Genomic DNA, 24750 nt, shown 5'->3' with positions numbered 1-24750 from the left:
ACCACTAATAATTAAGAAACCCAACTTTCATCTGTTATTACACAAGAAACCCAATTAGGTTAAAGTTTGATGTTTTCAGAATCTAAAGCCTGTTTTTGTAACTTAATTGGACTTTTGGAGTGTTAAATTATGACTTCAGAGTTTGTCTCTACCTAAAATTTAGTTAGATGACAACTAGGGAGAAATTAAACCTAATCCTTCACCCCAAATATCAGAGATTAGACAAACCCATGTTAATTGGGGCCTCATGGATATTCATATTGGAGGCAATAGGTTTATTCAGAGTAAGCCCAGGACAGGGCTGTCTGGGATGCTAGTTCTGGAAATGCAGAAGCAGCCACTGTATCCCTGCCCACCCCCTCCATCCAGCCCTTTTGGTACCACTCAGTATCATTGACAACATTTGGAATCATAAGGAACATAGGACAGTAAGTATTAGAGAATGATTCTCAATTAAAATTGGACCTCAGCCAATTTGAGTCAAAATTTAAGAACTATTCAGAACAAATTTTCTTTCTTTTGAGTGCCTAAGACAGTGTAAATGGTTTGAATCACGCAAATTTTATGATTCCATTGTATACATAAGCATTTTAAGAATATTGTTTTAACATAATAATTAGACATACTAAGTTATCGTGAATGAAAATGTATGTGTGACCTGTAGTATGTCATATACTATTATGGCTAAACATTAAATGCCACTTTTTTCTTTTTTAGTTTTATGTATTTGTGTATGTATATACCCATATTTTTACATTGATTTATGTTCTAAATAATAATTAAAACAAAGTATTATAGAATGAATGAAATCTTTTGTGTTCCAGGGTCAAATTATTAATAAAAAATTCAGAAAAGAAAATCTGAGGATAAATCTGATATAAAACCAAAATAATTATTATTAATACAAAATAATTAATATTTTCACATATGAAGGTAGTTGCCTTCATACTACAGGATTTCTGACTTGAATATATTCTATAATGCTTTAATTCATTACCATAACAAATGTACTAAGAATTAATGTTGCATCTTTAGTATTCCATTTTTTGGAACTGTTTTTCAAATGTTCTATATCTCCTAGCTTATGATGCTATGTAAAATAATTTCAGTGTGTTTTTTCCTGGGGCAATTGAATGATTCTTGCTTTGAATGGGTGTTAAAATATTTTGTGATAGTATCTAATATTTGATCCTTGACAGAAAAAATGGCTTGTGGTATTATATTGAAAAAACTATTGTATTTTTTCCTCAGTTTTACTGTGTGTTGGCTTGTTTCTATAAATAAAAATAAGTTTTACATTTGTTTGAAATAATTCTTTTACAACTTAGTTTGACAGTGAAATATATTTCAAGTTAATTATTTTGACTTTGAAAAACTAAAGACTGGTTTTACAGTTGGTAGCTATTGATAGGTTGATATTTGAGCACAAAAATGTTTGTGCTTTAGTGACCATAGCAAGAATAAGTGAAATTTGTAACCACCCTTTCAATAAATTATAATTAAGGAATCAAATCAATTTTGTTATAGTCTGTATTTAGACAAACAAAATGATTAGCAGAGGTCATGTTTGTCATTCAGCCCTAAAAAACATCATCTACGTGCATTTATTTCTTAACGTTGGTAAGGCTGACTTCTGGGGCCTAAAGATTACAAATATTCCCATTTAATAGTCTTCAAAATTAGAATCTTTTCCCAGTAGACTAATAAGTTTAAATTATATTAACTTTATAACTTATATTGTCTAACTTTTTTTTTTCTTTTACAAGTTGAATCTTAGTAGCACAAACTAAAAGGTTTATTTTGGGTTTGGCTTAAACCACAGAAGCAGGGAATGCCCAGAATGGAAGAAAGAGAATTTGAAGTATCTATTTTAAAATACTACTGTTATTTCAAAAGACTTATAAGTGCCTGAAAATAAACAATATTTCTACCAAAGCACATTTTCATAAAGTCCTATGGATCAGGTAAAACTAAAATAATAGTTTCATTGTACACCAGAAGAGACCCATAAAGAAATTCATAGAGAAACATTTTTAATGCCAGTCATATAAAAAATGTTCAATTAATGGAATTAATGTAGATATTCTAGATCCATATATATATACACACACATGTATATAGTAATCCATATATGGTGTTATAAAATATTGTGAATGTTTACAATAAATGTTTACAATATAAAGCTTTAATTACAAGAAGCAGTAATGTACAGCGACAAAAGTACTGAAAGTCTGGTATTTCCACCATCTATTGGCAAAATATCTTAGGAAAGTCACTTCAATGCATCTGGGAGGCCAAGGCGGGCAGACCATGGTGTCAGGAGTTCGAGACCAGCCTGGTCAACATGATGAAACACTGTCTCTACTAAAAACACAAAATTAGCCAGGTGTGGTGGCGGGCTCCTGTAGTCCCAGCTACTCGGGAGGCTGAGGCAGGAGAACTGCTTGAACCCAGGAGGCAGAGGTTGCAGTGAGCTGAGATCGTACCACTGCACTCCAGCCTGGGTGACAGGGCAAGACTCCATCTCAGAAAAAAAAAAAAAAAAAAAAAAATCAATCTTGGTTGGAAAAAAAAAAAAAGGATTTACAGATTCAAGTCCAAACTTAATCCTAATAGAAAGGCTTTGTCACCACCAGAGTAATGGCCACTTGTCCTTTGGCACAACACAGTGGGACTTCAGCAGAACTTATAGTATATGTCTATAACCCCCCAATCCCTGCCAAAAGGTCCAGCTTTTATGGTTCACCAAAGCATCCATGTTTTTACTGTAACCCCATCCCATAAGCTTGTGTCACGTAAGTAGCTACAGCCTGGAAGGATGTCCCTTGACTGTACCTCTCTGTGCTCACTCTTTCCTTTAATTTTCAAGTAAAGTAGTTTTAGCCTCATCTCATTCAGTGTGCAAAGTCCGTGCCTATCCTTAGATCTTAAAGGAATCCTGAGGATTATTATGAATTCCCGCTTCTGTTGCTGTCCATCCCCAGCTCATTAGCCTACTTCTCATGACTACTTTTTCTTCACTAGTTCTCTGACCACATTTCTGACTTGTGTAATGGGGTTTTCCTGAAGGTTAGAGGGTCATTTGGGAGCTTAGATTATGCCTCCAAAGAGACAGGGATTCATATTCACTATGCTGAAGTCCATGAACATCCCTTCTAAGGGGGATTAGTCTCTGATCATCCTTCTCTTTATAACCTTGCTGGCTGTCATCTTGCCTAGGTTTCCCTCTCCACCAAGACCCCAAACCCTTGGTTTTCCTTCTGCCAGAAATGAACATTTCTCCTACATTTTTATGTAGAACAATTTAGCTTTTTGTCGTCTAAAATACTCTCACTTAGACTATGTATTTCAAAACAGTATACTATCCTTAAGATGTTTTTTCTAAGCAAAAGAGCCATTCTCATCCCAAAATGAATGTTGTCTTTTTCCCAGATCAAAGAGTTCTAACTACATTGAACTTTTAAAGAACCTTTTTAAAAATTTTATTTTATACTAGTTGTGAAACATATAAGGGTACCTAATAAACATGTAAGGGTACCTAATAATTCAGATTTTTGCCCTTTTAATGTATCTGTTTAAATCTTATACAGTCGATATTTGTCCATGTTGAACTGCCCTCCATTCCCATAGGCACAAGTAACAAGATCATCTCAAGATGGTCTACCAGTCTTGCCATCAATTCGGGTTGAGGTGATCTCCCTCAGTACTTTAGATGGAAACCAGTCTCAGGTGACTGGTTTTTCTATTTATCTTGATTATTGTACATGTTCTTCATGTTGATATGCAAATTCTGTAACATTCTTTTCCACACAGTCAAGCACAAGCAAATGCACAGGCGAATGTGTTACATTATATTAATAATATCCACTGTGTCCTTAATGTCCTAGTCCAGATCTTTGCTCCAGCTTGTCTAATTATATTTTATTATATTTCAGTGCCATATAAGATAGATTCAACAACATCTCTACAATATTTTAAAACAAATCAAAATAGTTTTTACAAATCCTGCCATAACTAGTCTTTCATCTGGGTCAGATGCTAGCTAAAACCTCTGCCAGAAACATTTACATCCCTCTTCACTCCATGTTCTTTATACCAACTCCATTTCCCAGCTGTGACTCAGCTTTTAGGCAATAGAACCAATTTGTTGCAAAGGAACAGGACTCTTTCACAATCTGAATATGAGTAATGTGTCTTGCTCCTTGGGTCCTGTAGTTTGTGAGAAAAACAGGGCCCAATCCACATCCCGGAACATGTAAGAAATGTTTACTCCTCAGGAGCTCTTGAAAGGAAAAGAACAGTCCATCAATATTGAAAGCCTTTTGAAAACCCAAAGGAGCCAATGTATTCAGATATAACAAAGAACTTGAATAAGATTCTTATCTAACTCCAATTTTTCAAAAGAACTGGAACATAAACTACAAAAATTTGAGGGATATTTTAACTGGTAATTATCCTTCGATTGCTTCAAATGGTATTTTAGAAATGGCACTTACTACTGTATCAAATAATCTACTCCATCCCTGACTCAAAGCAGTGCAGATAAATGATTAAGCTGCATAAGATGAGAAGAGGGATCCCAATGACAACAACAGAAGAGGAAACTATGCCATTTGGAAGTTCTTTGAAAATATGCATAAATGTCTTTTTTTCCTGTATCTATTTTAATTTACAGTTAATATGGTGAAGAATTCTTGAGAAACTTCAATAAGATTATAGTTTAGACAACTCTAAAAATTAACTTTCAGGGAATTTTTTAAATGACTTACCCTGCCTAGGCAAAACTCGTAATTTCCTTAAGCAAATACTTAAAATTGTTCAGTAAAGACAACTTTCAGAGAAATCTTTAATTTATAGTCAATTACACACATAGTATGGGAATGAATGCTTTGAGTAGGTGAATAAGGTGTTATTTTGATGTCAAACATGGGCTAAAAATTTCGGAGTTCATTTGTTCTAAAGCACTCACTGCTTTTTCTGTTTCTGTTATGGGAGTTGTTCAAGTCTGTGCTTTCCAAGGCCTTTGTGTTTCAATTGACATTCCAGGGAGATAAGCAACTTCAGGATCTTTGGAAAACAAAATGTTAATATGATTTATATCTTCCTTAGGATGAGAAGCTTTAAAATTAGCCTTTACCATTTCAAATCTTTTTAATTAAATTTCTCTGTAGAAAATAGAGGTATGTGACCAGCTTCAGTTTGGTAGTTCTATTGGTAAACGAGAGCTAAAGGGACACCTATCATTCATCAGATTTTACGAATTCTAATTTTTTTTTCCTGAATGTTTTAGGCTTAATTAGGTGTTATTTTCTTCTCTTATTTAAATGCAGAAAATGTGTCTCTGAACAACATTTCAGGAAGAGGGGAAAATAATTTCTCATCAGCTATAATTTCTTTAACCTTGAAAAGGGTCCCTATTTCCAGCCATCTTGTGCATGGCTTTTCCATTTGACTGTCCAGTTTGGGGCTGTGTTGGGGGAAGGGCGCAAGAGCTAAATGCAGATCTGTAAATTAGAATATTCAACTTCCTAGCATGAATATATTTTTCTCCTTCCCAGGAACTGGCTTCCAACATTGGTAAATCACCACTTTATGCTGGCCCATCTAGCCAAGTATTGCACCCCTTTTCCCAAGCTCATTAGCTTCTGCCCCAGCCTGGCTCCTGTCCATTTATACCTGGAGATCAACTCCTTCCCCTTGTCCTTTTAGCATTGCTTACACAGCTCTTATCAGCTCACTCTTCTTCAAATCCTGGTCCTTTAAAGTAGTGCTCCTTAAACTTTAATATGAAAATGACCTGGGGATCTTGCTCAAATGCAAATTTTGATTCCATGGATTCTGATTAAATAGGAGTGATAATGAAATTATGAAAGTCCAACAACCAACCTAACCCGAACTGATGGCAAGACTGCTGGTCTGTGCACCAACTTTTAGTGGAAAGGCCTTAGAGAGTCTTAGGGCCTTTCCCTGTACGGTGACGAAAAGCATCACCTATTTTCAAGGTTTCATCTGAGAGCAGTGTCATATCTAGGATGTGTAGCCTCTGAAATAGCAAGGTAAAGTCAAATTGTACAATATGGTTACTTCCTGACAAGTGGTCTCTGAAGGTGCTGTTGTCTTTGCAATCTGCCCTTTGCAATAGACAAATCTGTTTGTCTTTGCAAATTGCCATTTGCAATCTGAGATCTGGTAGTTACCAGATCTCAGACCTAGAATGCAGAAAAAGAGAATGGACTGGAAACTCAAAGTTTAAAGTAAAAGTAACTTTAGTAAAAACAGTCTATGATTTGATAAAACAAAGGAAACACTGTCCTCCCTACCTAACTGCTCTATGGTCACAGCCTCTATCATAATGACTAATTCTCCAATTATCTTGTCTCTAAGAGAAACACTCAAATGTCTTCCCCACAGGAAAGATAATTAAGCTCCCATAGCATCTGGGCGTTATCTTCTCATGGTAGTGTCATTAATCTACTGAAAATGCTTTATTCTGATAACTGAACATCTTTATCTTTACTGTTTTACTTTTATTCTTTTCATTTTTTTTTCTTATTTTAACAATGTAATACATGCATATAATTTGAAAATCAGATGGCAGGTATTAAGATGATGAAAATAATTTGTTTCCCAGAGGTAACTACTCCCATACTTCTAAATAATATGGGATAAAAATATTCTTAACTTTTGGATTTACTTAAGTCATTATTTGTTGACTTCCTATTATTATATTAAAAATTTGGCATACTTCCCTTCGTCCTTCCTCTTTCACCCTCCCAAAACAGTTATACTAATATTTTAGCTAATGTAATAATCAGTGTTCTATTCCTTGTTCTAAAATCTACTTTGTGTAATGTTTACATAGCCAGCTGTGTTTTGCTTAATTTTTGCATTATCTTTTTTCTTCCTTTTAACCTATTTGTGTCTTTATAATGCATTTGTACTTTTACATCTGTGTTTCTTGTATACAGCATATAATTGGGTCATTTTTTTATATAGTATGACAATCTCTGTCTTTCAATTGGAAAGTATGGTTCATTTACATTTAATGTAACTATAAAATACTTGGAACAGGAGTGACATCAGCAAGATGGTGAGGTAGGACTTTCCAGTGCTCATCCCCTCATGGAAGCATCAATTTGAACAAAAACCTGTGCAAGTAAATACCTTCACAAGTGCTAAGGAACCCAGATATGAGATTATAGCACCAGGATACAGCACAGAAATAAGGCATTGAAGAGGGTAAGAAGGACAGTTTCACATTACCTGAGTCATCCATCTCCCAACCCCACGCAGCACATTGTGGAAAGAGATAACTTCTGCATAGGAAAAGAAGAAGAAAATGCGCACAGGACTTTTCCTTGTACCCAAACACCAGGCCTGCCCCAGTAAAACTCAGCACTGAGCAGGCTACCATGACCCAAGGCTCCAGGCCTGCTACAAACTTAGGTTTTAGGGCTATTATAGGCCAACTGAATAAACTCAGTCTCTGGATCCACTTGAATATCAGGCCAACCCCCAGCTCCAGATTGGCCCCAGCAAATCTGGGCTTCTGAATGACCCTAGTGCCATGCTGGCCCTTACAGAATAAGGCTCTAAGCCAGTCCTGGGCACCCAGATTCCACACCTGCTTCAGTGCCAGGCTGGCCCCTGTGGCACCAGCATCTACACTTCCAGAATATGAGGACTGGAGAAGCAGTATGCTGAAATGCCAGAAGCATGGGCTTTAGAGTCTTCATTAATTAATTGACACTTTCATTCAGTCAACAAACATTGATTGAACATCTACTGTCTGCCAAGTACTGAAATAATATCCTGTCTCTAAAACCTAAAAGATGTATAATCTAAAATAAATTGCGTAGTCTGAGTTTTATTTTTCGTATTTGCAAAATGGAAGTTTTAATACCTATTCTATGACTTTGGTTGTGTGCAATCAATATGATCATGTATGCAAGTACGCACCCCACATTATGCATTAAGTTGGCAGGGCTTAATACATGGGGACTCTATGAACTCCCATTCATGAGGATCTCATAACCTGGTTTGATTATTTTCAAAACTGGTATATTTGAATTGCCTGGGAAGCATTTTGGAAAATATCATTTGATTCTGGTTTGTGGTGGAGTATAGTACTTTTTATAAATTCCTCAGGTGATTACATGGTACATAGTGTTGAGATTCACTGGTCCAATGCTGAGACAGAAATGCAAATTTAGAAATCTCAAAACAACGTCATGAAAATCCAAAACTGAATCAAGTAGACCAGCATGAGCCCAGCACAAATAGTCTAAATGGAGGAGGTCTGACTCCTGTTGGGATATAACCCAAATCATAGTCTCAGTAAGGATAGGTCAAATTTGTGCTTGGTCTAGGTTGGATGGATGCATGGTTGATTCAGATTTGGCAGGTGAGGTTCAGGGACAGGTGTCCTTGAACTTTTTTTTATACCTCCTGAATATCAAAGGAGATCTACAAAACTGTCTTTAGATACAAATTTTTAAGGGAAAAAAATCACTGTGAATTCAAAAGAAAAGTTAAATGGGTTTAAAACATTGCATTAAAATACCTAGAATGTTATATTCAATTACCCTCAAATTTTAAAAATTTACTTTTCATTCTTATTTCAGTCATTATCATCATCAACCTATTAAGGAAATACCAAAATCATAAAAAACATTTTCTAAGTGTGCAGTCACATTGAAAACAAATGCAAATGCAACGGGTTTGTTCTCTTTTTTTTCTTTTTTTTTCTTTTTTGCTAGTACAACTGTTTTTAGTCAAGGAAATGAGATCTTAGTTTTAAATGAGATCTGACTCATGTGCCTTTAATTCCATGCATACTATCAAAACACCTTTTAATGAAATGCTGTAATTCGGAGTACAGTTCAACTTCATAGCTCATCAAATTTGGGAAGAAGGCAATAGAAAAATAAAAGATGGCTAAATATGATTGTAGATATGCATGTTAACAGCATATATTTATCTTTTAACTTTATAATTTGGAGGCAGAAAATGAAAAATAGAATTTTATAAGCTTCATAAAATGAAAATTTATTTACTCTATTTGAAAAATAGCCTTTTTTCCAGATACACACATGATCTGCACCTTTTAACTACACAACAATGAGGTCATAGGAAAAAAAAAAGTTGGCATTCCAATATACCCAAAGAATCTTGTTAAGTATACTTGCTGACTAAATATCTGGCATAAAGTATTTTTCCTTTTACATGGATTACCTGTTCTTTTTCATCTCCTTTGCAACTTAAATATAGCCTAATGAAACATTTTAGACATCTATAGATCTGTATATATTTTAGCCTTATATTTGTTCTGAGTGGATCAACGGGCCATATATGTGATACTGCCTTTCTGTTTCTTGCAAATAATCTTTGGTCTGACATCTTTCCTGACAGCATATCTCAGGACTATACAGAAAAATTTCAGACAGGAAAGCTAATTAGGGATCATAGCCTTAACTTTTGCTGTATTTTTTAAAGAGTGCTAAGAGAAATTTTTAATTTCTTTGTCATCAATTCTATTCATCTTTATTTTGTGGCTTTTCCCATCAAACATTTAGGCTTAGAAGATTCTTCTTACTCCAAAATTTGGTAATGGCTCCAATTTGTCGTTTTTATTCTTAACTTTTCAGTCTTTCCAACGTTAATACAGGAGCATGGAATACACTGAGAAACTAAATTAACTTTTTTGTTCTGAATTAATAAGCAATTGTATCAGCACCATTTATTCGAATAATGGTTCTCTCCTTTATTGTTTGTTCAGGCCTCTTTATCATACAAAACTCACCTGAAATATGAAATAGAATATAAGTATGAACAATCTCTTCCATTTCATCTATTTGTCTATTTCTGTCTGTGCCAATAGCCTTGAAATACATGTCAGTATAGGAAAAACCTGGTATGCCTTCCTTTTAAAGATCCTATCCATTCTTGCCAAATTACTTTTTAGATGATCTTTATTTATTTCCACTTTGTTATCTATTAAATTATGGTAATACAAAAAAATGAAAACATTACTGAAATGAAAAAGTGAAATTCCCTGATCTTCCCCACCCTTACTTTTCCACTTCCTCCTCTCCTCAAATGTAACCACCGTTAACATTTTGGTATGCCCAGGTAAATTTTCAGACATTTGGTAAGGCTCAAAAATGTTACCAGTGATAATTTTTGTTGTTGGAATTGTGTTAACACTACATATTAAGACAAATTTGCTTCTTATAAATATTGTCTTCTTATTTAAAAACATATTACCGGCCGGGTGCGGTGGCTCATGCCTGTAATCCCAGCACTTTGGGAGGCCAAGGCGGGCAGATCACGAGGTCAGGAGATCAAGACTATCTGTACTAAAAATACAAAAAAATGAGCCGGATGTGGTGGCAGACACCCGTAGTCCCAGCTACTCGGGAGACTGAGGCAGAAGAATGGCGTGAACCCAGGAGGTGGAGCTTGCAGTGAGGGGAGATCGGGCCACTGCACTCCAGCCTGGGCCACAGAGTGAGACTCCATCTCAAAAAAAAAGAAAAAAAAAAAGTCTATTTACTTAAGCCTTATTATATACATCTCATTAAAACTTCATGACTTTATTTATATAGGTTCCAACATTTTGTATTGTTGATTTTTAGATAGTTTTTGTTCTTGTTAATATTGTGAAGGGATTTCTTTTTCTTTTTTTTTTTTTCTTTTTTCTTTTTTTGAGATGGAGTCTTGCTCTGTCGCCAGGCTGCAGTGCAGTGGCATGATCTCGGCTCACTGCAACCTCTGCCTCCCGGGTTCAAGTGATTCTCCTGCCTCAGCCTCCCAAGTAGCTGGGACTACAGGCACGTGCCACCACACCCAGCTAATTTTTGTATTTTTAGTAGGGTCGGGGTTTCACAATTTTGGCCAGGATGGTCTCGATCTCTTGACCTTGTGATCCACCTGCCTCGACCTCCCAAAGTGCTGGGATTACAGGCGTGAGCTGTAATTTCTTTTTTAAAAATATATTATCTCTCTGATAACTGGTGCAAATAAATATTCTGTTTCTTCCCAGTATTGATTTTCTTTTATTGAGTTTAACAGCTTTTTACTTAACTACATTGGGTTTTTATACTATATGATCATATCGTGGGCACATTATGACAACTTGATATTCTCTATATTTGTAACTTTGTTTCTCATTCACATTTTTTATTGCTTTTTGAAAACTTTTAGAACGACATTAAACAGCAATGGTAATAACATACATTCTTATTAGTCCTAATGATAACCAGACTGTCTCTAATTGCAACATTTACGAGGAAATTGAAAGTCTTTGTTGAGAGGAAGAACAGTAGAGTGCTAGAAGTGAAGCCTCTGCAGCCTCATTGCTTAGTTCAAATCCTGGCTGTGACCTTCCTAGTGGTACAAGTTAAGGTGTTGCTCTTCTACTCTCTAGGTCTCACTTTCCTCGTTTGTATAATGAGGGTAATAAGAGGTTCTACCTCTTATGGGTTTTGTGAGAATTAATGATATTTTATAAACACATATGAGGGTTTTGACACCTTAGTAGCTAGAATTAGTGTTTCATCAGTGCTTTTTAGACACCTTCAATATGCATTAGTGGGTACCAGAACTGCCAGAATTGAAGCCAGAATTAGTGTTTTATCAATGCTTTTTAGATGTCTTCAACATGCAGTAATGCATGCTACAACTGCCAGAATTGATGCCAGAATTAGTGTTTTATTTTATTCGTGCCTTTTAGACACCTTCAGTATGCACTAATAATCCAGAACAATAGCAATGTACTAGTTTAAAACACTCAACTACTGAAGTGTAATACTACCTCAGTGTTTTCCATTTTTCTCCCTTTTCAGGCTTAGATATATTACATTAGCTCAGTATTTTCTCTTTCAACATTTTCCAGTGAATAATTGTTTATTCTTTGGAGTCTGTGTAAATTAGTACCATTTGTATTTTTGTAGATGTAGGCTGCTGGAAGTGAAGTATGGATTTCCAGTAGTTCTAACTGCTACAAAGCCCTGTTGCTTAAAGTGATTCCTCCACTGCCTCTTTACCATTCATCCAAAAATAACATTGCTCTTTTATTATTTTTAAGGAATTGGAAGTTGAGAAATGTGGCTCCCATGGTCTATTTCTGTCTTATAGGCTGTGCTTACTCAGCACAGATAGGATTGGCACTGGGCTCCAGGAAGACATGACAACTAGATTTTGTAGTGTCTGAGTCTCTAGCTTCACAAATATTCTCTTTGGCATAGATACTCTTATTCTCTTGAGGGTTTCATCCAATCTCCAAACATAAGTGCCATTTATATACTAATGACTCCAAAATGAAGCCCTGACTTCAACCCTGCTCCCCAAATTCATGGGTTCCTATATCTCACTGCCTACTTGATATTCTTCTTCCTGTTGTTAGCCAGAATGTCTCTAATACTACAACATTTAGTATAATATCTATTGATGTGAAATAAAAAGTCCTTGTTGAGAGTCAGATTAACATGAAGTATCAAGTGTTACAGTGAAATGTCTAATAAGTACCTCAGTTTGAATATGTCCAAAACTAAACTTAGGATCTCTGAACCTGTCGCTCCCTAGTTTTTTCCATTAGGGTAAATAGAAACTCATTCACTTGCTCATGTTAGAAACTTGGGGTCACTTATGACTCCTCTCTTTCTCTCATATCCTCATCCAATTCATTAGCAAATCAATCAATTTTACATTCAAAATGTATTGAGGATCCTACCACTTCACACAACCTCCTCTACTACCATCCTGGCCCAAGCCATCATCATCTGTCGCAGGGGATTTTTTGCAGAAGTCTCCTAACTGCTCTCCATGCTGCTGTCTTTGTCTGTATATGGTCTATTCTCAACACAGCTGCCAGATTGCATATTAGATCTTGTTGTTCCTCTGCTCAAAATTAACTGGCCTTCTACCTTAAACTGAATAGACCGAGCATGGTGGCTCACGCCTGTAATCCCAGCACTTTGGGAGGCTGAGGTGGGCGGATCCCGAAGTCAAGAGATCGAGACCATCCTGGCCAACATGGTGAAACCCCATATCCACTAAAAATACAAAATTAGCTGGGCATGGTGGTGCATGCCTGTAATCCTAGCTACTCAGGAGGCTGAGGCAGGAGAATCACTTGAACCTGGGAGGTGGAGGTTGCTGAGAGCCGAGATTGCACCATTGCACTTCAGCCTGGGCAATAAGAGTGAAACTCTGTCTCAATAAATAAATAAATAAATAAATAAAACGACTGAATAAAACAAAAAGTTTTCATAATGCCCCCAGATCCTCCACCTCACACGACACCCCATCTCTGATGTCATCACACACTATTCTCTGCCTCATGATTTCCACTCCACCCTCCTGCACATGGCTGACCTTCATACTCCTGTCTTAGTGCCTTTGCTCTTGTTGTTTTCTCTATGTGAAACATGTATCACTTAAATGTCCACAAGACTCTCCCCTCACCACCTTCAGGTCTCTCTGCTTAAAACATCATCAGATCCAGGAGATTTTACCCATCATGCCATAGAAAATAGTTCCTGTATTCTACCCTAGCTGTTCTCTATCTTTTATCTCTATCATCTTTCTTTAGTGCATATTTTCATCTGACACATATTTTATGTTTGCTTATTGTCTATTTTCCTCAGTATATTCCATGAGATCAGGAACTTTGTATTGTTCACTAATAGACCCCTAGTGTCTAGGACTCAGGAGACCTAGTAAGTATTCAGTATATGTTTAAGTGAATGAACACTGTCATTATAGCAACAAAGATACATGATGCATTTTCAGTTAACAACGTAAGATCTGAAAAGGCATGAACACTAATATTATGTATCTCCTGGGTGCCAGTCCTGTGCTAAAGAGTTTCTATAAAACTTCTAGGAATGGGGGAGATTATTCAACAAGTCTCATTTCTATTTAGAGGTTTGCTTCAAGGATTGGATTCATGCACAGGTGGAATGATTTAAGAAATGTCCACAAAAATAAAACAGTTTTATTCAATTCACTAAGGCTCTAGATACTCTTAACAGTGGGGGAAGCCCTGCCTTTCATTCATGAGGATAAAAGTTAATACGTTAATACTTTGCTAGAGAGGTAAACCTAAGGTATGACTGACCATTTACTTAAATACATTTTGGTAGAAGAAAGAAAAACGGCACGGAATGGGGAGTCGGGGGCACCAATGGCCGACTTCTCAGGAGAAGATCAAACAAAAGTCAAGCAGGCCTGGTTTTAAATTCTGGCTCTGTATTTGGTGCCTCTCTAATCTTTGGGAAGCTGGTCTGAAACTCAGTTTCCCAATCTATAGAATAGCTTTTCCTAAGTGTTAAGAGTGAAACAATAAGTGTAATACTTGGGACGGTATCCATCAGATTTATAAAATGGCCAATAAATAATGACTATTTTTAATTTTTCTTTAGGGCTAGATTTTGTATCATAAAGATAATAGACTTTTCTTAAATAATGAGTGTTGTATTGTCAACAATTAGAGAAAACAGTTTAATTTTCAATCATCAAATAGATCATTAATGTTTTACTTCCCTGCATGTGCACTGTGACTCCTTTATCTAGTCTACGTATTTTACTGGACCAATGATGTGACCTCCTTTAAACATATGCTTTCAGCATCTCTTTGAGGCCTTTTGAATACAGGGTCTAAATTGAGGAGTATGAGGCCTCTTCCCCCCCTGAATGAGTTGAAACTCCTCCAACCCTGTTGACTACAAGGATGTTTTTGAAGGGGAGTCTTAGGATCCTTAGTTGTCCTCATGTAAGAAAAACAAGCTTGAAATGTATGTGTGTTACAGAGCCTAGAATTGTGGTTGTCCAAATGCTGTCTCATGAGCACTCCCCTCTTTTCTTCTCCAGTGGAAATTTTATAAACAATTACCATTTTCTTTTTAAGTGCTGAATTTGTAGTCTTATTTTCTACATTATAATGATGTAATGCTGACAAACACATTAAAATAAAAATGCAGATCAATAAGTCTCATGGATATAGATATAAAAATGGGTAATGAAACATTAGCAAATAAAATCTAGAAATATACACATACATATATATGAAGTATTCAAGTATATAGACATATGTATGAAGCATAATATATAAATATATGCATATAAACACACATACATATATATGAAGTATAATACACCATGACTAGGTGAAATTTATTATAGGAATGCAAGGTTAAACTTTTAAAAATTAATATAATTCACCATATTAACATACATTTTAAACAACCATATGGTTATCTCAATAGAGGCCAAAAACATATTTGAGAAAATTCAGCACTGATACATGATAAAAACTCCCAGCAAACTAGAAATAAAAGGAAAGTTTCTCAACCTGATCAAAGACATCTACTTAATAAAAACCTACACCTAACATCATACTTAATAGTAAAAGACCAAATGTTCTCCAAGATCAAGAACAAGGAAAAGGTGTCTCTTTTAATCACTTTCATTCAACGTATTACTGGAGGTCCTAATCAATGCAACAAGGTAAGAAAAAGAAATAAAAGCATACCAATCAAAAGGAAGGAACAAAATTGTCTTTATTTGCAGATGACATAATCATGTACATAGAAAATTTTAAGAAAACCATAGAAAGCTACTAGAACTAATAAGAGAGTTTCACAAAATCACAAGATACATGGCCTGTTCACAAAAATTAATGTTTTCTATATAATAACAATAACAATTGGAATTTTACATTTTAAAATACAGGTTACAATAGCACCAAATAACATAAAATGCTTGTAGATAAATTTAAGATTATGTGCAAGACCTGTACATTGAAAAATGAAAGCATTGCTGAGAGAAAGTAAAGAAGATCTAAATAAATAGAAAGGTGTATATACTATGTTTATATCAATAGGCTCAATATATTTTAAGATGATAATTCTACCCCAATTAAGTCAAACCATCACAATTAAAGTTCTGGCAGGATGTTTTTGTAGAAATTGACAAGCTGATTCTAAAATTTGTATAAAAATGTAAATGTGCTATATCAGTGCTGTCCAATAGAGATTTCTGTGATGATGGGAATGTTCTACAATGTACTATGTGATGGATTAGCCAATAGCCACCTGCAGCTATTGAGCACTAAATGTGGCTAATGCAATTAACTAAATTTTTTATTGTATTTAATTTTAACTAATATAAAAGTAAACAGTCACACATAGCTTGTGGGTTATCATTTAGAAAGTGAAAATCTAGAATAACCAAAACAATTTTAAAGAACTAAAATTGAGGATTCCAAGACTCCCTATAAAGCTATAGCAATCAAGACAATGTTGACATAATTATAGGTATGTATGTCAGTGGATCAAATAGAAAGTCTGAAAATAGACCTATACTTAAATGACCAATTTATTTTTAACAACGCTTCCAAGTCAATATAATGAAGAAAATCTGCTCAATAAATGATATTGGCATGGTAGATATTTATGTTGAAAAACTGATCTTGACACTTACTATATACCAAATACAAACACTATATGTAAATGGGTCGTAAATCTAAATACAAACACTAAGACTATGAAAATGTTAGAAGAAAATAGGAAAATCTTTGTGACTTTTGGGTAAACAAAATTGTTTTAAAGGCACATTATGCATAAGGCATAAATTAAGAACTAACAAATTAGTGTTAATGAAGATTTAAAACTTCTCTTCTAAATACATCATAAGAAAAATGGCATAGTGAGCCATAGACTTGGAGAAAATATTCACAATACATATATTTGACAAAAGACTTGCATCTGGAATGTACAAAGAACTCTTCAAACTCAGTAGCAGGAAGACAAACATCTCCATTTTTAAAAATGGGCCAAAAAAATTGAACACTCTTCACTAAGAAATAAATACAAATTGTCAATAAACACATGAAAATATGCTCAACTTCACTAATCATAAGGAGATTGTGAAATAAACCTACAGTGAGACATATTGCTTTTCCATTAGAATGGTCAAAATTAAAAATATGGACAATATCAAGTATTAGCAAAGATGGAGCAACACCCAGGTAGAAATGTAAAATAGTAAAACCACTTTGGAAAAGAATTTGGTAAATAAAATACATGTTTATCATAGACCTCAATAAATGAACTCCTAAGTATTTACCCAAGAGAAATAAAAATCGATGCCATTCCACACAAGAACTTTCACATGAATGTACATAGTACATCTACTCATGATAGCCAAGAACTAGAAACACCTCACCTCTAAATTGATAAACACCTCTAAATTGATAAACAAATTATAGTATACCCATACAATAAATACTACTCGGCAATAAAAAGGAATGGGCTATTGATGCAAATAGTAATATGGTTGACTTTCAAAATTATTATGCTAATAAAAGTAAAAGGACCTATACTCAGAAACTATCTACTGTATGATTCAATTTACATAGAATTTTGAAACAAGCAAAACTAATGAAAGAAAGTAAATCAATGCCTGCCTTGGATGGGGTTGTAGGCATACATTGCAAAATAGCACAAGGAAACTTTTGGGGAGATCTTGATTGTATTAGACAGGTTTATAAATCTATCAAAATTTGTTGAACTGTACATTTAAAATGAGTTCATTTTTGTTTTGTAAAATATACCTCAGTAGGTTGAATTTTTGAAAATTAGAGGATGGTTTAGAAGGATTGAGCTCTAGGACTGGCCTTCAGGAATGACTCCCAGGACAACACAACAGCACCAGTTGGTCAGAAAGCATTTAAGAGCAGAAGACTCAGGAAGATTAGGAATCAGGAGGCTATCACTGGAGCTGGTGATATGAGAAACACACTAGTTGTGATCCAGAAATATGGGAACCACTGCAGTTGGCATTCTAAATCCATTCCACCTTTTTATTAGCTTCAAATCCTGCTGGTCAATACCTGTGAGCTTGGGATTAGACAGTGAAATGCTGTTGCAGAAAAATTCAACAGTTCCCATCACAGTTCTTGTCAATGGGAACAGCCCAAGCAACAGGAAGTTGGCATCCATCTCCCTCTGCCTTCTAAATTATTGGCCCTTTATCTCCAGGTAAAATCTAACGGGCAACTAAAATGCTAGCTAAAAGAGAATCTTTAAAATGTAGGGGAAGTTTGAGGGGATCATGACAGACAGGAGGCAGGACTAAATTGCATCTCCAGAAAGAGTAGCATCTGGAGGCTTGCATCGTGAATTTTAGCTCCAGATCAACTGCAAGAACAAACCAGCAATCCCATGAGGACCCATGGATCCTCTGAAGAAAGCGGACTGCTCCTGCAAGACCCGGGAGACACCCCAAATACTGTGAGTGCCCCAACTGCGAAGTGGGAAAGGGAGATCCTCCTCTCCTGAACACACACCTCCAGAGGAGAAGCTGAAGGTCTGTTTACGGGAGAAGTTTCTGACTTTACCTGGAGCTGAGTCAAGTTAGACAGCCTCGTGAAATACAAGGGTAGAGGAAGCAGTAAAGGAAGCCTGGGAGCTCGCTGGGTTCCCAAGGAGCCATTTTTGCTCGGCACCACAAGGATCCATCAGGAGGGTAGCCAGAAGAGCAGGGGGTAAACTCCATAGGCAGAAGGAATTCTCTAGTCGAACTTTGTAAAAATGTGAACGGGGCGAGAAGCCTCCTGGCCGGAACTTGGATGAGGGTGCAAATCCTGTGTGCAGACTTCACAGGTGGGGGAAGAACTAAAGACCTTTTCTTTTGCAGCTGGGAGGCAGAAAGCCTTGGGCAAGTTGTCAAGCCGGTCTGGCCCTCCGTCTAAAAACAGACTTGGGCCAATGGTGGGGGCACAGTGAGGGTGAGACTGGTCCTTCAGTTTGCATGGGACCTGGATGAGGACTGTGACAGCTGGCTTTCCCTCACTTCCTCGACAACCTGCACGACTCAGCAGAGGCAGCCATAACCCTCCTAGGTACACAACTCCAGTGACCTGGGACTCTCACCCCCATTCCTGATAGCAGCTGCAGCAAGACCCGCCCAAAGAGAGACTGAGCTCAGACATGCCTAGCCCCACCCCCAAGTGATGATCCCTCCCTATCCACCCTAGTAGGGGAAGACAAAGTGCATATAATCTTGGGAGTTCTAGGGCCCTGCCCACTGCCAGTCCTTCTCCATACTACTATAGCTGATGCATTCTGGAAAGTGTCACCTCCTGGCAGGAGGCCAACCAGCACAAAAATAGAGCATTAAACTACCAAAGCTAAGGACCCTGGCAGAGTTCATTGCACCCTCCACCACCTCCACCAGAACAGGTGCTGGTATCCACGGCTGAGAGACCTATATTTGTCCGGAGTTGGTTCCTTCTGGTGGGTTCTTGATCTCGCTGACTGCAAGAATGAAGCCACAGACCTTCGCTGTGAGTGTTACAGCTCTTAAAGATGGTGTGTCCGGAGTTTGTTCCTTTGGATGTGTTTGGCGGTTCTTCCTTCGTGGTCTCCGTGACTTCAAGAATGAAGCCGCGGACCTTCATGAGGAGTGTTACAGCTCTTAAAGGTGGTGCGGACCCAAAGAGTAGCGGCAAGATTTATTGTGAAGAGTGAAAGAACAAAGCTTCCACAGCCCTCGAAGGGGACCCGAGGTACCGTTGTTGCTGCTGGCTCAGGTGACCAGACTTTATTCCCTTATTTGGCCCCACCCATGTCCTGCTGATTGGTCCATTTTACAGAGCACTGATTGGTCCATTTTACAGAGTGCTGATTGGTGCATTTACAATTCTTTAGCTACACACAGAGTGCTGATTTTTGTGTTTTTACAGAGTGCCGACTGGTGCATTTACAATCCTTTAGCTGTATGATTTATCCATTAAAGCGTAAATCATACAGGGGCTTTAAAACAAAATACAAGGTAAAAGCAAAAGCAAAAAACAAACAAAATAAAACAAAGTACACAGGCAGCAAAGAGCATGATTAATGAAATGCTACCTCACATTTCAATACCAATATTGAATGTAAATGGCATAAATGCTCCACTTAAAAGATACAGAACTGCAGAATGGATAAGAACTCACCAACCATCTGCTGCCTTCAGGAGACTCACCTAACACATAAGGACTCACATAAACTTAAAGTAAAGGTGTGGAAAAAGGCATTTCATGCAAATGGACACCAAAAGTGAGCAGGAGTAGCCATTTTTATATCAGACAAAACAAACTTTAAAGCAACAGTGGTTAAAAGAGACAAAGAAGGACATTATATAATGGCAAAAGGCCTTGCTCAACAGGAAAATATCACAATCCTAAACATGTATGCACCTAACACTGGAGTTCTCAAATTTAATCAACAATTACTAACAGACCTAAGCAATGAGGTAGACAGCAACACAATAATAGTGGGGACTTCAATACTCCGCTGACAGCACTAGACAGGTCACCAAGACAGAAAGTCAATAAAGAAACAATGGGTTTAAATTGTACCTTGGAACAAATGGACTTAACAGATATATACAGAACATATCATCCAACAAGCGCAGTATACCCATTCTATTCAACAGTGCACAGAACTTTCTCCAAGATAGACCATATGATAGGCCATAAAACGAGCCTTAATAAATTTAAGAAAATTGAAATTATATCAAGCACTCTCTCAGACCATAGTGGAATAAAACTGGAAGTCAACTCCAAAAGGAACCTTGAAAACCATGCAAATACACGGAAATTAAATAACCTGCTCCTGAATGATCATTGGGTCAAAAGTGAAATCAAGATGAAAATTAAAAAATTATTTGAACTGAATTACAATAACAACACAACCTATCAAAGTCTCTGGCATACAGCAAAGGTGGTGCTAAGAGGAAAGTTTACAGCCCTAAACACCTACATCGAAAAGTCCTAAAGAGACTTTTCCCCGCCTAGTGCTGCTGGGCCCGTAGGTCTCTGTCGAGCTGCAGACACAGGTCTCTGTTCCACAGGATGGGGTTTGTTAAAGTTGTTAAGTATAAGGCCTACTTTAAGAGATACCAAGTGAAATTTTGAAGACGACGAGAGGGTAAAACTTATTATTATGCTCAGAAATGCTTGGTAGTACAGGATAAAAATAAATACAACACACCCAAATACAGGATGATAGTTCATGTAACAAACAGAGATATCATTTGTCAGATTGCTTATGCCCATACAGAGGGGGATATGATAGTCTGCGCAGCATATGCGCATGAAATATGCTGAAATATGCCAAAATATGGTATGAAGATTGGCCTGACAAATTATGCTGCAGCATATTGTGCTGGGCTGCTGCTTGCCCACAGGCTTCTCAATAGGTTTGGCATGGACAAGATCTCTGAAGGCCCAGTTGAGGTGACTGGCAATGAATAAAATTTGGAAAGAATTGATGGTCAACCACATGCCTTTACCTGCTATTTGGATGCAGGCCTTGCCAGAACTACCACTGGCAATAAAGTTTTTGGTGCTCTGAAGGGAGCTGTGGATAGAGGCTTGTCTGTCCCTCACAGTACCAAATGATTCCCTGGTTATGATTCTGAAAGCAAGGAATTTAATGCAGAAGTACACTGAAAGCACATCATGGGCCAGAATGTTGTAGTACATGCGCTGCTTAATGGAAGAAGATGAAGATGCTTACAAGAAACAGTTCTCTCAATACATAAATAGCAGCATAACTCCAGACATGGAGAAGATGTAGAAGAAAGCTCAGGCTGCTATAAGAGAGAATTCCGTCTATGAAAAGAAGCCCAAGAGAGAAGTTAAAAAGAAGAGGTAGAACCGTCCCAAAATGTCCCTTGCTCAGAAGAAAGATCGGGTAGCTCAAAAGAAGGCAAGCTTCCTCAGAGCCCAGGAGCAGGCTGCCAAGAGCTAAATCAAACAATTTTCTATGAGGATTTTTCAGATAAAGACAATAAAATAGTAAACTTATGGACAGCAACTAAAAAAAAAAAAAGTCCGAAAGAGAACAGACAATCTAAGGTCACACCTCAAGGAACTAGAGAAACAAGAACAAACCAAATCCAAATCCAGCAGGAGAAAGGAAATAACTAAGATCAGAGCAGAACTAAATGAAATTAAAACAAAACAACAACAATAACATCTATGTGTTATTATTGTGTTAGCTTCTTTTCTTGACTTCCCGATTCTACTATCTTTCTTTCATAATCTGACTGTCCACTACTTAAAAAATGAATATTCAAAAAATACTCCGGTAATCATTGCTTTTCGGCTCAAAAATTTACAATGACTCCCTTTGATTCTCAAGCTAAGTTCAAATTATCTCCATGGCATACAAAGCTGTTCAAATCAGTAAAGTTGAATTATCATGTGTGAATAATACATTGGCTGTAGCCTTAAAAACCATGGAATACATAGACATTCAATCAGGTACGGTGATAACCATGTAATATGATAAATTACAGGAGAAAAGTCTATGGAGGGAGCCTAGGAAGCCCAACAAGTGTGCATAAAGTCAATATCAAGGATTAAATAAAGAATTCAGTAGGTCAGATGGACTGAATTGAGTTTTGAAGGATGAGCAAGAATTAACAAATAAAAAAAGGTTGAGAAGGATGATGTCCAACTAGTCACAGTCTATTCAAACTTAGTTCTAATTCTCAATATGAGAAAATATTCCCTGATTACTTCCTACATTCTGAAAATACTCTGGCTAATGTCCTTTCCTATTTAAATTTCACGGCTTATTCATTAAAGCCCAAGCATCGCCACACTAATGTTTTCCTAGGCTAAGCCCTCTTTGTCTTGGCCTTTCATTTATTCTGATTATCATCAGTGCTGAGGTTTAGAGGATGTTCATAGACTTAGCTGTGCTTCTACATAGGCACGAACTAGCTTTCCAGTTGTTTCAAAGTATAACATAAGTCTTTTTTAATGCATTGTCTTAGATAAGTCATTGATTTATTAAATGTTCATTTGACCAGATGAACAAAAAAGACAAGCTATTGAGGTTCTTTTAAGAATGAAAAGAAGGAGGAGGAGGCCATTGAGATGTAAGGGATGCATTCGTAGCTCTCTGGAAATTATGATAAGGAAGAGGGTGAGGAAAAGAGGAAGATTTAACACAACTTTGAAAATTTTAAACACTAATTTAAATACTGTTACCTATAACAACCAATTAACATGGAATATTTGGTAATTAAAAGTTACATTTGATAAGAGATAACATTAAATTTTAAAAGTCCACCTATTGCTAAAGGTCTTTTAAATTCTTTAAATAAAATTCTTGTAAGATTGCCACAAAGAAAACGAAATACCTAGGAATACAGCTAACCAAGGACATGAAAGATCTTTACAAAAAGAACTACAAAACACTGTTGAAATAAATCAGAGATAACACAAATAAATGGAAAAACATTCCATGCCCATGTATTGGAAGAATAAATATCAAAAAAATGGCCATACTGCCCAAAGCAACAAACAGATTTATGCTATTTTTATCAAACTACCAACATCATTCTTCACAGAATTAGAAACTACTCCAAAATTCATGTGGAATCAAAAAAGAGCCTAAATGGCCAAAACAATCCTAAGCAAAAAGAACAAAGCTGGAGTCATCACATTACTGACTTCAAACTATACTATAAAGCCACAGTAACTAAAAGAGCTTGGTACTGCTAGAAAAACAGACACATAGACCAATGGGACAGAATAAAAACTCGGAAATAAAGTCATATACCTATTTGATCTTCGACAAGGTTGACAAAATGAGCAATGGGGGAAAGGACTCCTTATTCAATAAATAGTGCTGGAATAACTGGATAGCAGAAAATCAAAACTGGACCCCTACCTTTCACCATATAAAAACATTAACCAAAATAAATTAAAGATTTGAATGGAAGACCTCAAACTATGAAAATCCCAGAAGGCAAACTAGGAAATACTATTCTCAGCATTGGCTGGGAAAAGAATTTTTGGCTAAGTCCCCAAAAGCACTGCAACAAAAATGAAAACAGGTGAGTGGGACCTAATTAAACTAAAGAGCTCCTGCATAGCAAAAGAAACTATCAACAGAGCAAACAGACAACCTACAGAATGTGAGAAGATACCTGCGAACTATGCACCTGACAAAGGCCTAATATCCAGGATCTATAAGGAACTTAAACAAATCAACAAGTAAAAAACAAATAACCCCATTAAAAAAAATGGGTAGATCCAGGTGCTGTGGCTCACGCCTGTAATCCCAGGACTTCGGGAGGCGGAGGCAGGCAGATCACGAGGTCAGGAGATGGAGAGCATCCTGGCTAACACGAGGAAGCCCCATTTCTACTAAAAATACAAAAAATTAGCCGGGCATGGTGGTGGGCACCTGTAGTCCCAGCTACTCGGGAGGCTGAGGAAGGAGAATGGCATCAACCTGGGAGGTGCAGCTTGCAGTGAGCCGAGATCGCACCACTGCACTCCAGCCTGGGTAACAGAGCAAGACTCCATCTCAAAAAAAAAAAAAAAAAAAAAAAAAAAAAAAAAAGGAAAAAACAAAATTAAAAAAAAAAAAAAAAAAAAAAAAAAAGGGCAAAGGGCATGAACAGACACTTCTCAAAAGAAGACAAACAAGCAGCTAAAAACATATTTTAAAAATGCTCAACATAACTAATTGTCAGAGAAACCCAAATTGAAACAACCATGAGATACCATCTCACAGCAGTCAAAATGGCCATTATTAAAAGGTTAAAAAACAACAGATGCTGACAAGGCTGTAAAGAATAGGGAACACTTATACACTGTTAAGTGAGAATGTAAATTAGTCCAGCTGCTATGGGAAGCTATCTGAAGATTTCTTTTTTTTTTTTTTTTTTTTTTTT

The 24750-nt window shown here is 36.5% G+C and overlaps 1 pseudogene; it reads left to right on the top strand.

The window, feature by feature from the left end:
* Window positions 1-20890: 20890 nt before the first annotated feature.
* Window positions 20891-21803, top strand: LOC108537923 (60S ribosomal protein L5 pseudogene; annotated as a pseudogene).
* Window positions 21804-24750: the final 2947 nt, after the last annotated feature.

The sequence above is a fragment of the Rhinopithecus bieti genome, unplaced genomic scaffold, assembly GCF_001698545.2.
Source record: "Rhinopithecus bieti isolate Rb0 unplaced genomic scaffold, ASM169854v2 scaffold_14700, whole genome shotgun sequence".
Taxonomy (NCBI): Eukaryota; Metazoa; Chordata; class Mammalia; order Primates; family Cercopithecidae; genus Rhinopithecus; species Rhinopithecus bieti.
The sequence above is the reverse complement of the archived record's forward strand: the minus strand, read 5'-3'. Positions and strand labels throughout refer to the sequence as shown.